The following is a 13,281-nucleotide window of genomic DNA, read 5'->3' on the forward strand; positions in this document are numbered from 1 at the left end:
CCACTAAAGAACTTATCTGGCTGGGTGCAGTGGCTCACACCTGTAATCCCTGCACTTTGGGAAGCTAAAGGCGGGTGTATTACCTGAGGACAGGAGTTCGAGACCAGCCTGGCCAACATGATGAAACCCCATCTCTACTAAAAATACAAAACATTAGTTGGGCATGGTGGCGCAGGCCTGTAATCCCAGCTACTCAGGAGGCTAAGGCAGGAGAATCGCTTGAACCTGGGAGGCAGAGGTTGCAGTGAAACGAGATTGCACCACTGCACTCTAGACTGGGCAGCAACAGCAAAACTCTGTCTCAAAAAAAAAAAACAAAAACAAAACCAAAAAACAAACAAAAAACTTATCTAAGTTACCAAAAAAACCACCTGTATCCCAAAAACTATTGAAAATTTTTAAAAAATACTATAAAACCACAAATGTCCATGTGGGGTAAGCAAGTTATGGCTCATTCAAACACAGATTTCTTATACAACTATTAAAATTTTGGCCTCTAAGAACTGTTCAATGATATGTTTTCATTTTATACTTGTCTTTTGTAGATTCTCTACAGTGAGTATATATTTCATCTATATTCAGAAAAAGAATTTTTTTCAGAAAATATTTTTAAACAAAAAATATTTTTTAACTTTCAAGGGAAAATGTACACTTTTAATCTTTTTCCATAAAAAGGAACTTCAGTTTAAGGATTTTCGAGGTTAAAGTCTGGGCAGCTAAAAGTATTTCCTTAGAACTCTTCTTCACAATCCCTTAATCTTGAGGGAGTGAGAGATTTATAACCCTAATCTCTAGAGGAAGAAAACCCACTGTGATATATCCCACACTCTTAGATAGTGGCACTATCTGACTTTCAATTTTTGGGTCTGGTGCACCAGGGCTTTTTCTTAGGGGGTGGGGTGTGGGGAAAGCCTTTACATTTTGAGAACCACTAAGTAAGAGGCTGAGAACAGAGTTTAGATCTAAGAGTCATGCTACTCAAAGTGTGGTCTGCAGACTAGCAGAATCAGCCTCACGTGTGAACTTACTAAGCACAGATAAATACTTGGGCCCCATCCCAGATGTACTGAATCAGAATTTCAGGGGTGATCCAGGTGATTTTTTTTTCCATCAAGTTTGAGAAGCACACGTGTAGAAGTATTGGACAAAGAGACCAACAGTACTCAAAGGGAAAGAGGTGCAGAGCCCTCAATGTTCAGTGTATATTTTTTAAAAGTATAAACATTATTAAATACTCTGAAAACAACTATTGTTTTCATATTATAAACTAGAAAGCATGGCTAGAAAAAATATCTTGACTCAGGACTAGAGTGGATAAAAAAAAAAAACTAGCATAGGTCCTAAACTAAAGGAGGAAAAACGGATCTATAATTCATTTCTGGTTCCATGAAACTCATTAAATTAATTAAGCCTAAGGATTTCACATAGGAATTTGGAGACTGTATGTATGCAGCACATATTTTGGTTACATGTCTCTCAAACCATGGTTGGCTACTACTGGTGCATGGTCAGTTGAAGACTATATATATCCCAAACCCAACCATTTATCTTTATCTCTTTCTACCTTGGAGTCATAACTCAGGAGAAATATCTGTATCAGTGACATTTCTTTTGAGATGGAGTCTCACTCTGTCACCCAGGCAGGAGTTCAGTGGCATGATCTTGGCTCACTGCAACCTCTGCATCCCAGGCTCAAGTGATTCTTGTGCCTCAGCCTCGGGAGCAGCTGGAACTATAGGTGCCCCCCACCATGCCTGGCTAATTTTTTTATTTTTGGTAGAGACACGGTTTTCCCATGTTGCCAAGGCTGGTTCCAAACTCCTGAGCTCAGGCAATCCACCTTCCTTGGCCTCCCAAAGTTCTGGGATTCCAGGTGTGAGCCACTGCACCCGGCCTGTATCAGTGACTTTTGAACTATTGTTTACAGAGCTCCTTCAGGGGACTTTGAAAAGGAAGTGAAGGGGATATAGATGAAAAGAGGGAAACCTGAACAGGTTAGACTCTACTTCTCCCAACTTCATGCATTCAACCAAAACAGCCCAACTTTTATCTTTTTGAGTCCCTTTCCTGTAGAATATATTTGAACAAAATTCTGTTTTTAAAAAAGTTTGAAATTCTTTATTCTCTACTATAGATTCTCACAGGCCAATAAAAAGCCACAGCTGTTTTTTCCTCATAAGATTAATGCTCCTTGTTAGCTATTCATCACCACCACCTGGTTGTCAGAAAGGACTCACAAATGTACAATGAGGCAGGTGATCCTGCTTCCAGCCCTCCTTTCTCCAGCCACTCTCATTAAGGATGAAAAAACTAATACGGTTGCAGGTTGCTGTGTTGGATATCAGGCAAAGAACATTTTATAAACTGAAAGAGACACTATGCTATCTAAGAAGTTAACTATAGCTATAAATATAAAACTAAAGAGAGTAATATTTTAAAGAATAGCTCTTGTATAACCAAATAAGATATGTCCTTCAAAGTGGTCACATTGGTTATGAGGGAATAATTGGCAAGAGCAAAGAATTTTTAAAACTCCAAAAAACAAAGCCACCTTGACAAAGTTAACTCATTGCAGTAGTGCTCCTAGTAAAAGCATTCTTAGAACTCTTTTTAGAAGTACAAAAAACCACCAGCCTACCCACAAAATTGTGAAATAAAATCAATTGTTGTTTTAAGTCACTAAGTTTTGGGGTGTTTTGTTGTACCGTAATAGATAAGTGATATGGTCTGGCTGTGTCCCCATCCAAATCTCATCTTGAATTCCCACGTGTTGTGAGAGGGACCTGGTGGGAGGTAATTGAATCATGGGGGCAGGTCTTTCCTGTGCTGTTCTTGTGATTGTGAATAAGTCTCACAAGATCTGATGGTTTTATAAGGGGCAATTTCCCTGCACAAGCTCTCTCTCTCTTTGCCTGTAATCCATGTAAGATGTGACTTGCTCCTCCTTGCCTTTAAGTCCTTTAAACCTCTTTTGTAAATTGCCCAGTCTTGGGTATGTCTTTATCAGCAGCATAAAAATGGACTGATACAGTAAGGCAGAAATGTCTGAATCACTAGGCTTTGGGAGATGTTTAAAAGGAAATCATTAGTCTTATAGAAAAACTCTAGCTATCCAGAACTCCAGAAAAATAAGCTGTTCTGTTTGGCTATAACTTTAAATAAATAGAATACAGCCAACTTTAACAAAGTTTGACTGTATCTTTAAACAGAAATAAACAGCTTTCAAAAAACAAGTAAAGAATATTTTGGAAGAGAAACAACTCAAGGATGAATGGGACTAGCAGTGGGTTCCCAACTTTCTCCCCTGCAGTTTTTGCTTTTTACCGTGGGTTCATCTAAATCCTATCTATGCTGCCTTTAGGAGAACTTTGCTCTTTTTCTTTTGCCTGGGTGTGGATAAAAATAAATGTCCATTTTCCCTAAGTACACTAAATACAAGGGTGCATTTTCTTTTTTTAAAAGAATTATACAGGAAAAGAAAGGAAGCACAAAGTAAAAAAACAGATAAATACAGATTTTTTTTGATCCTAAGAAGTACAGACTTTTGATCCTAAGATAATTAAACTTTAGCCAGAAGTTGGCTGGCTCTATTTTTCTTTCCACCCAGTTATCAGTCTATTGTCCTTGTCCACAGGAACTCACACGAGAAGCCAAAAATTCAACACATACCTCAGAGTTTACCATCTCATCTTCTTGAAGATAAAAGATTTTTATTAAACCAAGAATTCCAAGGAACAGAGGGTTTCTTCCTAAAGTATCAAAATTAATTTTTTAAAAACTGTAAGTGTTTTGGTAGAACTTTTTAAAATGTATTATGTAGGCTATAATTTAACTTTTCTTGATGACTATTTTTGTTTTTGTTTTTGTTTTGAGACAGAGTTTCACTCTGTCGCCATGGCTGGAGTGCAGTGGCACAATCTCAACTCACTACAGCCTCTGCTTCCTGGGTTCAAGCAATTCCTGTGCCTCAGCCTCCCAAGTAGTTGGGATTACATGTGCATGCCACCACGCCTGGCTAGTTTTTGCATTTTTAGTAGAGCTGGGCTTTCACCATGTTGCCCAGGCTGGTCTTGAACTCCTGGCCTCAAGTGATCTACCTGCCTCAGCCTCCCAAAGTGCTGGGATTACAGGCATAAGCTGCCATGCCCGGCCTCACTACTGTTAACATTAATAATATACCAGGCTTAAAATAATGTTGTTTTCAGTGTCTATTAAGGACTTGCATACCAAATCAACAATCCCATAAGGATCATGTGTTAAGAGAAATGGTTCACTTTTGCCATTTGTTTTTTTTCTTCTTTTTTCTTTTTTTGTTGTTTTTTTGAGACGTAGTCTCACTCTGTCGCTAGGCTGGAGTGCAGTGGCGTGATCTTGGCTCACTGCAACCTCTGCCTCCTGGGTTCAAGTGATTCCCCTGCCTCAGCCTCCTGAGTAGCCTGGGACTACAGGCACGTGCCACCACAACCGGCTAATTTTTTTTTTTAATTTTAGTAGACATGTTGGCCAGGATGGTCTTGATTTCCTGACCTCGTGATCTACCCACCTTGGCTTCCTAAAGAGCTGGGATAGCAGGCGTGAGCCACCACGCCTGGCCTCTTTTTCTTTCTTTTTTAGAGATGGAGTCTTGCTCTGTCTCCCAGGCTCGAGTGCAGTGGCATGATCTCAGCTCAGCGGCATGATCTCGGCTCACTGCAACCTCTGCCTCCCGGGGTCAAGCAATTCTCCTGCCTCAGCTACCCAAGTAGCTGGGATTACAGGCAAGCGCCAAGATGCCTGGCTAATTTTCGTATTTTTAGTAGAGACACGGTTTCGCCATTTTGGCCGGGCTGGTCTCAAACTCCGGATCTCACATGATCTGCCTGCCTCAGTCTCTCAAAATGCTGAGATTACAGGCATGAGCCACCAAACCTGGCATTCTTTTGCCATTTCTATTTAACAGTCCTGGAAGTCCTACCTGAGTAATTAGGTAAGAAAAAGAAATAAAAGGCATCCAAATTGGAAAAAAAAAAAAAAAGTAAAATTATCTCTGTTCCAAGATTACGTGATCTTGTATGGAGAACACCCTAAAGATACCACAAAAACATTAGAACTAATAATGATTAGTTGCAAATACCCTAAGCATTTTTTAGTGTCAGCAATGATGCAGGGTACAAAATCAACACATAAAAATCAGCTTTTTTATTTAATTAGCTGAGAATATAGGCAAAGTTGTTCTATTGTCCTGTAGTACATGTGTCATTTTCCTATGACAGTTACAACAAAAGATAGGAGAAACAAAGTTCCGTCTAAGTGTGACAGATGTAGATAACGTATCTTTCACAGTATTCCACAGGGACAGAGAAGTGATAAATCCTGTACACCAAAGGAGTGAAAGGAAGAGACTGAATCTGCATGCCCAATGATCTCATGTTGAATAGCCTCTACATCTACTAATGGGCCCACTGCCAATGCAAGAGGGTCAGTTAAATGGACATGAATGTGCATATCATTAATAATATCAATGTCTTTAATGTCTGCAGTTAATGTTTTAATCACCCTAGGTCTGGAGATCTTCTTGGGGTATAATGAAGATCTTGTTGTCCTAAGATAGCTTCCCACTGATGCGTTTATTAGGACATACAATCTGCTGCCTACTTCAGGAGAAGTAGCATCTAGTATTCGGGTATATGGCTGATAATACATAATTGTGATGTTCTTATACATGGCCAGGGGATAGAGAGTTGTTGACCCATGGAACAAATTCTACCCAAATGGGTTTGCAACACCAAAACAAAACAGTTCTCCAGTTTACTAACCCAGTTAAGTTCTTTTCATCCACAACATGCTCAACAAATGGGGTCATATCAGTAAGGGGTTGTACAGTAAAGGTCTGCAAGAAAAGACTGAATGTTGCTTCTCAGTGATGGCTGCACTATCAATTAATGGATTCAACATATCCACAATGTACTGCTGTGCCATATCTCTCTTCCCTCAATGAGAAATCATCACAACTTGGCCAGATGCATCTGAACAGTCTACACCGAACCTGTCATCTAGAAACTTGTACTCACTATCTAAGGGGAAGGACAGGAGAGGTGCAGATTGTCAAATTTTACATGGGTTGGGTGCTTAAGTACTTGCCCGTTAAGATGCTTGACTGTAGTCACTATTCGTTTCGCAAGGATTAAATGATAACTTGGTGCCAGATTCAAGTATACATACTCATAGTTTAAGCTCAGCTATGCCACGTGTGTCAGTATAAGTGGGGAAGATGAGCAATAAAGACGATTTTAACCTTAGCACCCTCTAGGCAAAAACATAACTGTCTTTTGTATAGCTGTCAAGTGAGTGGCCATATGTCAGGGCCATTTCCACAATACCACCATGTAGTGCATGGATCTGTTACATATTGTTTTACTATAGTACATCCAGCTTAATCCGGTGCAGGGCAACAGTTGAAGGAGTACTCCTGGAAAATGCCTAAGATATCTTGCACCGTCTGGTGGTTGCATGAAATTCTTCAGAGGAATCATCAGTGATAGTAACTTTACATGTTACATTCATAACAACTCTTATGGGAAATTTAGGATATTCAAATAGGACAACACCAGGAGTTGACGTATCACAGAACTTGGTTTACAATAGTCTGAGCATGGATCCCATGCATCACCTTCAGCAGGAGGGGCAGATGGGCTGGCCAATTGCAAGCTTGATAGATCAGGATAAGTGACTACAGGTGTAAGAGACATAGCATCTCTAAGATTAGCCAACCCTTGGGGAGCCTTTGTAGAAACAAAAGAAGATTTAATCCACCCAGTTTTGTTTCTATGAGCCTGTTATTTATGGCTCAATTGGTGATACTGCCTGACTTAATTTTAAAGTCGAGTTTCTCTAGAGACTTCTGTTTCCTGTTGATTCTCTGTGATCCTCTCCGAGAGCTTCCTGAGAACCTGTTCGATTGAGGTTTGGCTCTCTCATGCCTCAACCTCTGCAGCCTCGAGGTAGGTCTCCACTTGTTGCATGCTTCTCGTTCGGACTCTGTCTAGATCTAAGCCCTCCTCCTCCATTGCTAACTCAACTACTGACTTGAGAGTTTCTCTGGTTACTACCTCGCTCATCACTCCCTGATGCTTCTTTTGCTTTGGTGTAATTTTCTTCATCTGTTTTGGAGCAAATTTGTCCAATCAGCTGTATGCCTAAACACTAACAATGAACAATCTGAAATGGAAATTAAAACAATTCCATTTACAGTAACATCAAAAAGAATAAAATACTTAGGAATGAACTTAACCACAGAAGTGAAAGACTTGTACACTTAGAAATACAAAACATTGCTGGAAGAAATTAGACATAAATAAATGAAAAAACATCTGGTGATCATGAATTGGAAAACTTGCTATCATTAGAGGTGTCAGTATTACCCAAAGTCAGCTAGAGATTCAATACAATCCCTATCAAAATCCCAACAATGTTTTTTGCATAAATAGTAAAATCCATCCTAAAATTCATATGGAATCTCAAGGGATCCTGAACAACCAAAACAATCTTGAAAAAGAAACAAAGTTGGAGAACTTACATTCTTGATTTTCCAAACTTACTACAAAGCTACAGTAATCAAAACAGTGTTTTATCAGCATAAAGATAGACATAAAGACCAATGGAAGAGACTAGAGAGCCCAGAAATAAACCCTCACATATCTGGTCAGATGAGTTTTAACAAGGGTGTGAATACCATTCAGTGGGAAAAGGTCAGTCTTTTCAACAAATGGTGTTGGAAAAACTGGATATCCACAAGCAAACGAATATAATTTAGACCCTTATCTTACGTCACATACAAAAATTAACTCAAAATGGATCAAAGACCTAAAGATAAGAGCTAAAACTATATATCATATAAAATATATATATGATATATAATATATATTATATATTTTATATGTTATATATCATATATAATATATAATATATAAATTTTATATAGTATGTATATGTATTTTATATATATTATATATCATATGTATATTATGTATTATATATTATATATCATATGTATATTATGTATTATATATATTATATATGTATATTATGTATTATATATTATATTATATATCATATGTATATTATGTATTATATATTATATTATATATCATATGTATATTATGTACTATATATATTATATATAATATGTATAATATATGTGATATATAATATATATAAAACAAGAAAACAGGGAAAGCTTCATGTCACTTAATTTGGCAAAGATTCTTGGGTAAGACACTAAATGCACAGGTAACAAAAGAAAACTTGGATAAATTAGATTTCAAATTTAAAAACTTTTGTGCATTAAAGGACACTGTTAACACAGTGAAAGGCAATCCATGGAATAGGAGAAAATATTTGCAAATCATACATCTGAGATGGATTAATGTCCAAAATGTATTAAAAAACTCTTACACTTAACAACAACCCAATCAAAAAATGGGCAAAGGACTTGAATAGGCATTTCTCCAAAGATATACAAATGGCCGATAGGTATGAAATACATGAAAAAATGCTCAATATCTTTTCATTAGAGAAATATGAATCAAAATCATGAGATATCACTTCACACTGCTTAGGATGGTTATATTACTATTATTATTTTGAGATGGCGTTTTGCTCTGTCACTCAAGCTGGAGTGCAGTGGCATGAGCTCAGCTCACTGCAACCTCAGCCTCCCCAGTTCAAGCCATTCTCCTGCCTCAGCCTCCTGCCTCAGCCTCCTGCCTCAGGGATTATAGGTGTGGGCCACCATGCCTGGCTAATTTTTGTATTTTCAGTAGAGATGGAGTTTTACCATGTTGGCCAGGCTGGTCTTGAACTCCTGACCTCAGGTGATCCGCCCACCTCGGCCTCCCAAAGTGCTGGGATTACAGGCGTGAGCCACCATGCCCGGCCTAGGATGTTTGTTACTTAAAAAAAAAGAAAACAAGCGTTGCCAAGGATGTGGAAAAACTGGAGCGCTTGTGCTTTGCTGATGAGAATGTAAAATGCTATAGCCACTGTGGAAAACAGTGGTTCCTCAAATAAATAAATAAATAAATAAACATAAACATAATATTACCATACACTCCAGCAACACCACTTCTGGGTATATACCCACAAGAACTAAAAGCAGGTACTCAAACATATCTGTACACTCATGTTCACAGCAGCATTTTTCATAAAGCAAATAGATAGATGCAACCAAAGTATCCATCAAAAGATGAATAAACAGAATATAGTGTATACATACAATGGAATGTTATTCAGCCTTTAAAAGGAGTGAAATTCTGGCCAGATGCAGTGGCTCACACCTGCTCACACCTGTAATCCCAGCACTTTGGTAGGCTGAGCTGGTGGATCACCTGAGGTCAGAAGTTCGAGACCAGCCTGGCCAACATGGTGAAACCCCTTCTCTACTAACAATACAAAAATTAGCCGGGCATGGTGGCGTGCACCTGTAATTCCAGCTACTCAGGAGGCTGAGGCATGTGAATCACCTGAACCTGGGAGGCAAAACTTGCAGTGAGCCAAGATCGTGCCACTGCACTCTAGCCTGGGTGATGGAGGGAGACTCTGTCTCAAAAAATAAATAAATAAAAATAAAAGGAGGGAAGTTCTGATACAGGCTATAATGTGGATGAACTTTAGACATTATGCTAACCAACTGCAGCACTATTTACAATAGCAAAGCCATGGAATCAACCTAAATACCCATCAATGACAGACTAGATAAAGAAAATGTGGTATATATACACCATGGAATACTATGCAGCCATAAAAAAGAATGAGATCATGTCTTTTGCAGAAACATAGATGGAGCTGGAGGCTATTATCCTTAGCAAACTAACAGAAACAGAAAACCAAATACTGCATGTTCTCACTTATAAGTTAGAGCTAAATGATGGCAATATATAAACACAAAGAAACAAACAACAGACACCAGGGTCTTCTTGAGGGTGGAATGAGGTAGAGGAGCAGAAAAGATAACTATTGCGTACCAGGCTTAATACCTGGGTGATGAAATAATCTGTACAACAAACCCCTGTGAAACGAGTTTATCTATATAACAAACCCTCATATGTACCCCCGAACCTAAAATAAAAGTTAAAAAAAAAAAAACCCAAAAAAACAAAAGAAGACATTACGCTAACCGAAATAAACCAGTCACAAAGGGACAAACGGTGCATGATTCCACTTATATGAGGTACCCACAGCAGTCAAATTCAAAGATAGAAAGTAGAATGGTGGTTGCCTGGGGCTGAGTAGGGAGAAATGGGGAGTTAGTATCTTACTGGTACAGAGTTTCAGTCTGGGAAGATGAAAAAAAGTTCTGGAGATTGACATCAGCAATGGTTGTACAATAATGTGAATATATCTAATGCCACTTGAGAATGATTACAATGGTAAATTCTATGTTATATATATTTTACTACAATAAAGAGTAAATATGGTACAGCACAGGTTCTGCTATGAGTTATTTTGTTGTTGTTAGGATTCCCTTCTACCCCATCACCTAGCTCTCTCAGAGCAACGTTGACATCTGGCTACTCAAAATGATGCTCTCATTTTGTATGACGGACTTATTTGACAAAAATTATATTAAATGCCAATGTCTGAATGGGTTTTTTTTTTCCCTGGGTAACTTCAACATTGATCAATCAAGACCATCTCTAGATAGCCTGCCCTTACCCTAACATGAAATGAACCATCTCTTCAGTCAAGTGACTTTTAGCAGGGTGCATAGTCATTGTGTATGAGTAACAGGAAGAAAAGGGTGAGTTATTATCCTAAATTTGCAGATAAGCCCAGAGAGAAAAATAGAACACATAAGCCTTCCCATGAACTTGCCAGATTTAGCATGTAAAAATACAGGATTCCCTGTTGTTTATCTGAAATTCAAATTTAACCGGGCACTCTGCAATTTATCTGGCAACACTGAAGTATTGGAGGTGAGGAGAAAAATAACCCAGGGTGTTCTGGGGTAACTGAGGTCTTAACAGGAAGCCTAGACAGGAAAAAGTAGAAAAGGCCATTAAAAAGATACTGTTAAAAAAAAAATTGTATTGCTTAATCCATCCAGCTCAGGAGCCCCTCCCCACACTGGGTTTCTATGATCCAAGGCTTTATTTTGAGACAGAGCATTGCTCTGTCACCCAGGCTGGAGTACAGTGGCATGATCTCAGCTCACTGCAACATCTGCCTCCCAGGTTCAAGTGATTCTCCTGCCTCAGCCTCCTGAGTTGCTGGGACTACATGTGCACACCACCATGCCCGGTAATTTTTGTATTTTTAGTAGAGATGGGGATTCACCATGTTGGCCAGGCCGATCTTGAACTTCTGACCTCTAGTGATCCGCCCACCTGGGCCTCCCAAAGTGCCGGGATTACAGGCTGAGCCACTGTGCCTGGCCTGATCCAAGACTTTATAAAGACATGTCAGAGGGTGGGAGACAGAAAGTAGAAAAGGATACATCAAAACTAGTAATGGATGAATGAGAACACGCCCAGCCTCCAGTTAAGGCAACTGTGGCTTCAAAAAGGAATCTTAAACACCAGCACAGAAATCAGAGGGATCCTAACCTGGCTCAAAAGAGAAGAGAAACAGTGGCTGGCCATACAGCAAGAGGGGCATAAGTTACAGAATATCAGGTATACTGTTTGGATCTGCTCTTCCTTCCATTAAGCCATCCACCACTGCTTAATATCTAAGGCGCCGGCTAAGAAAATCCAATCACTACTTTTATTTGCTAATACTTTGAGCCCCAGTTACAATAATGCCACTACTAATTAGGTAACTACTTTCTAGCTTATCAACTCCTACAGCTTTCCAGCCATTGTTTCATCCCTCAGCGATACCACCTGCTTCCCCGTGGAACCCAAACCCCCAGGAAACTAAATCTGCTCAGGTCGCCCACCTAGGAATAAACAAAAACAGGTTTCAGGCCCTTTGTCCTTTGAAAATTCCGCCTTTTTTTTCTTTTCTTTTTTCTTTTTTTAAGGCCTGTGTTCTTTATCACAGACACTGTTCACATAGTGGTAATCCTTGCTTGACTCTGGTCTACTCGTTCCTGCGTTTCATTCCTCCGCTGTTCAATTCTTTGTTCAAAACGCCAAGGACAACTGGTAGTGAAGACCCTCCACCGGCAACACTACCATGTGCCAGGCACCGTGCTGGGGACTGGGGATACAAAGATGAGTGGTGTACCATCCTTGCCCCCAGGACAGTTCCCCGTGTCCGCAGGGCTGGCCTGGAGGTCCACAGCCAACCGTGGGCAACAGGATCACCGTGCCCTTCGCGGCAAGTGAGTGCAGTAGTAGGGGACGGGTACTGCCAAGCCAAAGGTTTTCTCCAGGTAAAACTGGATGACAGAGAGACGGAGACTGAAGCGACGCCGGCGCCGGGCAGATAATAAAGGGAGGCAGGGACTAAAAGGGTGGAGGGAGCAGAGGAGCCGGCCGGGAACTGGCAGTAGGGAGGCCCCCGCTGCAGTCGCGGGCCTGGGTGCCGGGCGGCCACGCTTCCCCAAAGCCGTCACAGGGACTTGGGGTATCAAGGTGACTATTGGGCGCGAGTCGTTTTGTGGGGGAGGGTGTCCCCAAGGGGGCAGTTTGAGGAGACGGTTGGGGATGCATCTGGGGTGGCGCCCAAAGGGACAGCGGGTGCTGGGTGATTGAAGGTCCGGTGGACGCAGAGCTGAAGGGTCAGGAGAAGGCCAAGGGTCAGAAGGGCTGGGGACAAGGTCTGTCCAGGGGGTCTGGGCGGACGCAGAGGGCGGGTGCAGCCGAGGGGGAAGGGCTGAAGGGAAGGGCAGGCGCTGAAGGCACATAGGTGGGCAGACAGGCCCTCCCCTAAGGGAGTCCTTGGAACGCGGGGCAGTGGGTCTGTGGGACCCTGCCCGCCTCCGGAGAGGCGTTCCTACCTCGTTTCTCGCCTCAGCCTCTTCCTTCCGCGCCAGCGGCGGCGGCGGCGGCGGCGGCGGCGTGTCGCGCCCTCCAGGGGTCGCGTTGCAGGCTAGAGGCGCCGGCGGCCCCTCCCTCCGGGCGGGTTGGAAAGGCCGGCCCCTGTCGGCGTGGCGCGATGGTCCGATCTGGGTTGCCCTCAGGCCGCCCCTCCAGGCGGCGCGTTGGTTCGGTCCGCCCGGCCTAAGGTGTTCGCCCCCTCCCCGGCTCCCGCAGCGATGGGCGCAGCGCAGTCACGCGCAGAGCTTTCCCGCTAGGGAAGCGGCGAGACTTCCGCCGTGGCCCCGCCTTCTGCGGCCCGCGCCCGCCCCCGCGGGGT

General features: G+C 41.5%; 1 protein-coding gene across 2 annotated transcripts in view; it reads right to left on the reverse strand.

Annotated features, from left to right (window-relative positions):
* RUSC2 (RUN and SH3 domain containing 2) overlaps positions 1-13,239 on the reverse strand; it is a 72,114-nt gene extending 58,875 nt beyond the window's left edge. The window contains exon 1 of one of the 2 annotated variants that reach the window (XM_055293804.2): positions 12,923-13,239. The gene's annotated coding sequence lies outside the window, so the exon portion shown is untranslated. The remainder of the gene's footprint in view (positions 1-12,922) is intronic. The other variant, XM_063609778.1, reaches the window with a different exon arrangement.
* Positions 13,240-13,281: the final 42 nt, after the last annotated feature.

Source organism: Symphalangus syndactylus, chromosome 9 (assembly GCF_028878055.3).
Source record: "Symphalangus syndactylus isolate Jambi chromosome 9, NHGRI_mSymSyn1-v2.1_pri, whole genome shotgun sequence".
Lineage (NCBI taxonomy): Eukaryota > Metazoa > Chordata > Mammalia > Primates > Hylobatidae > Symphalangus > Symphalangus syndactylus.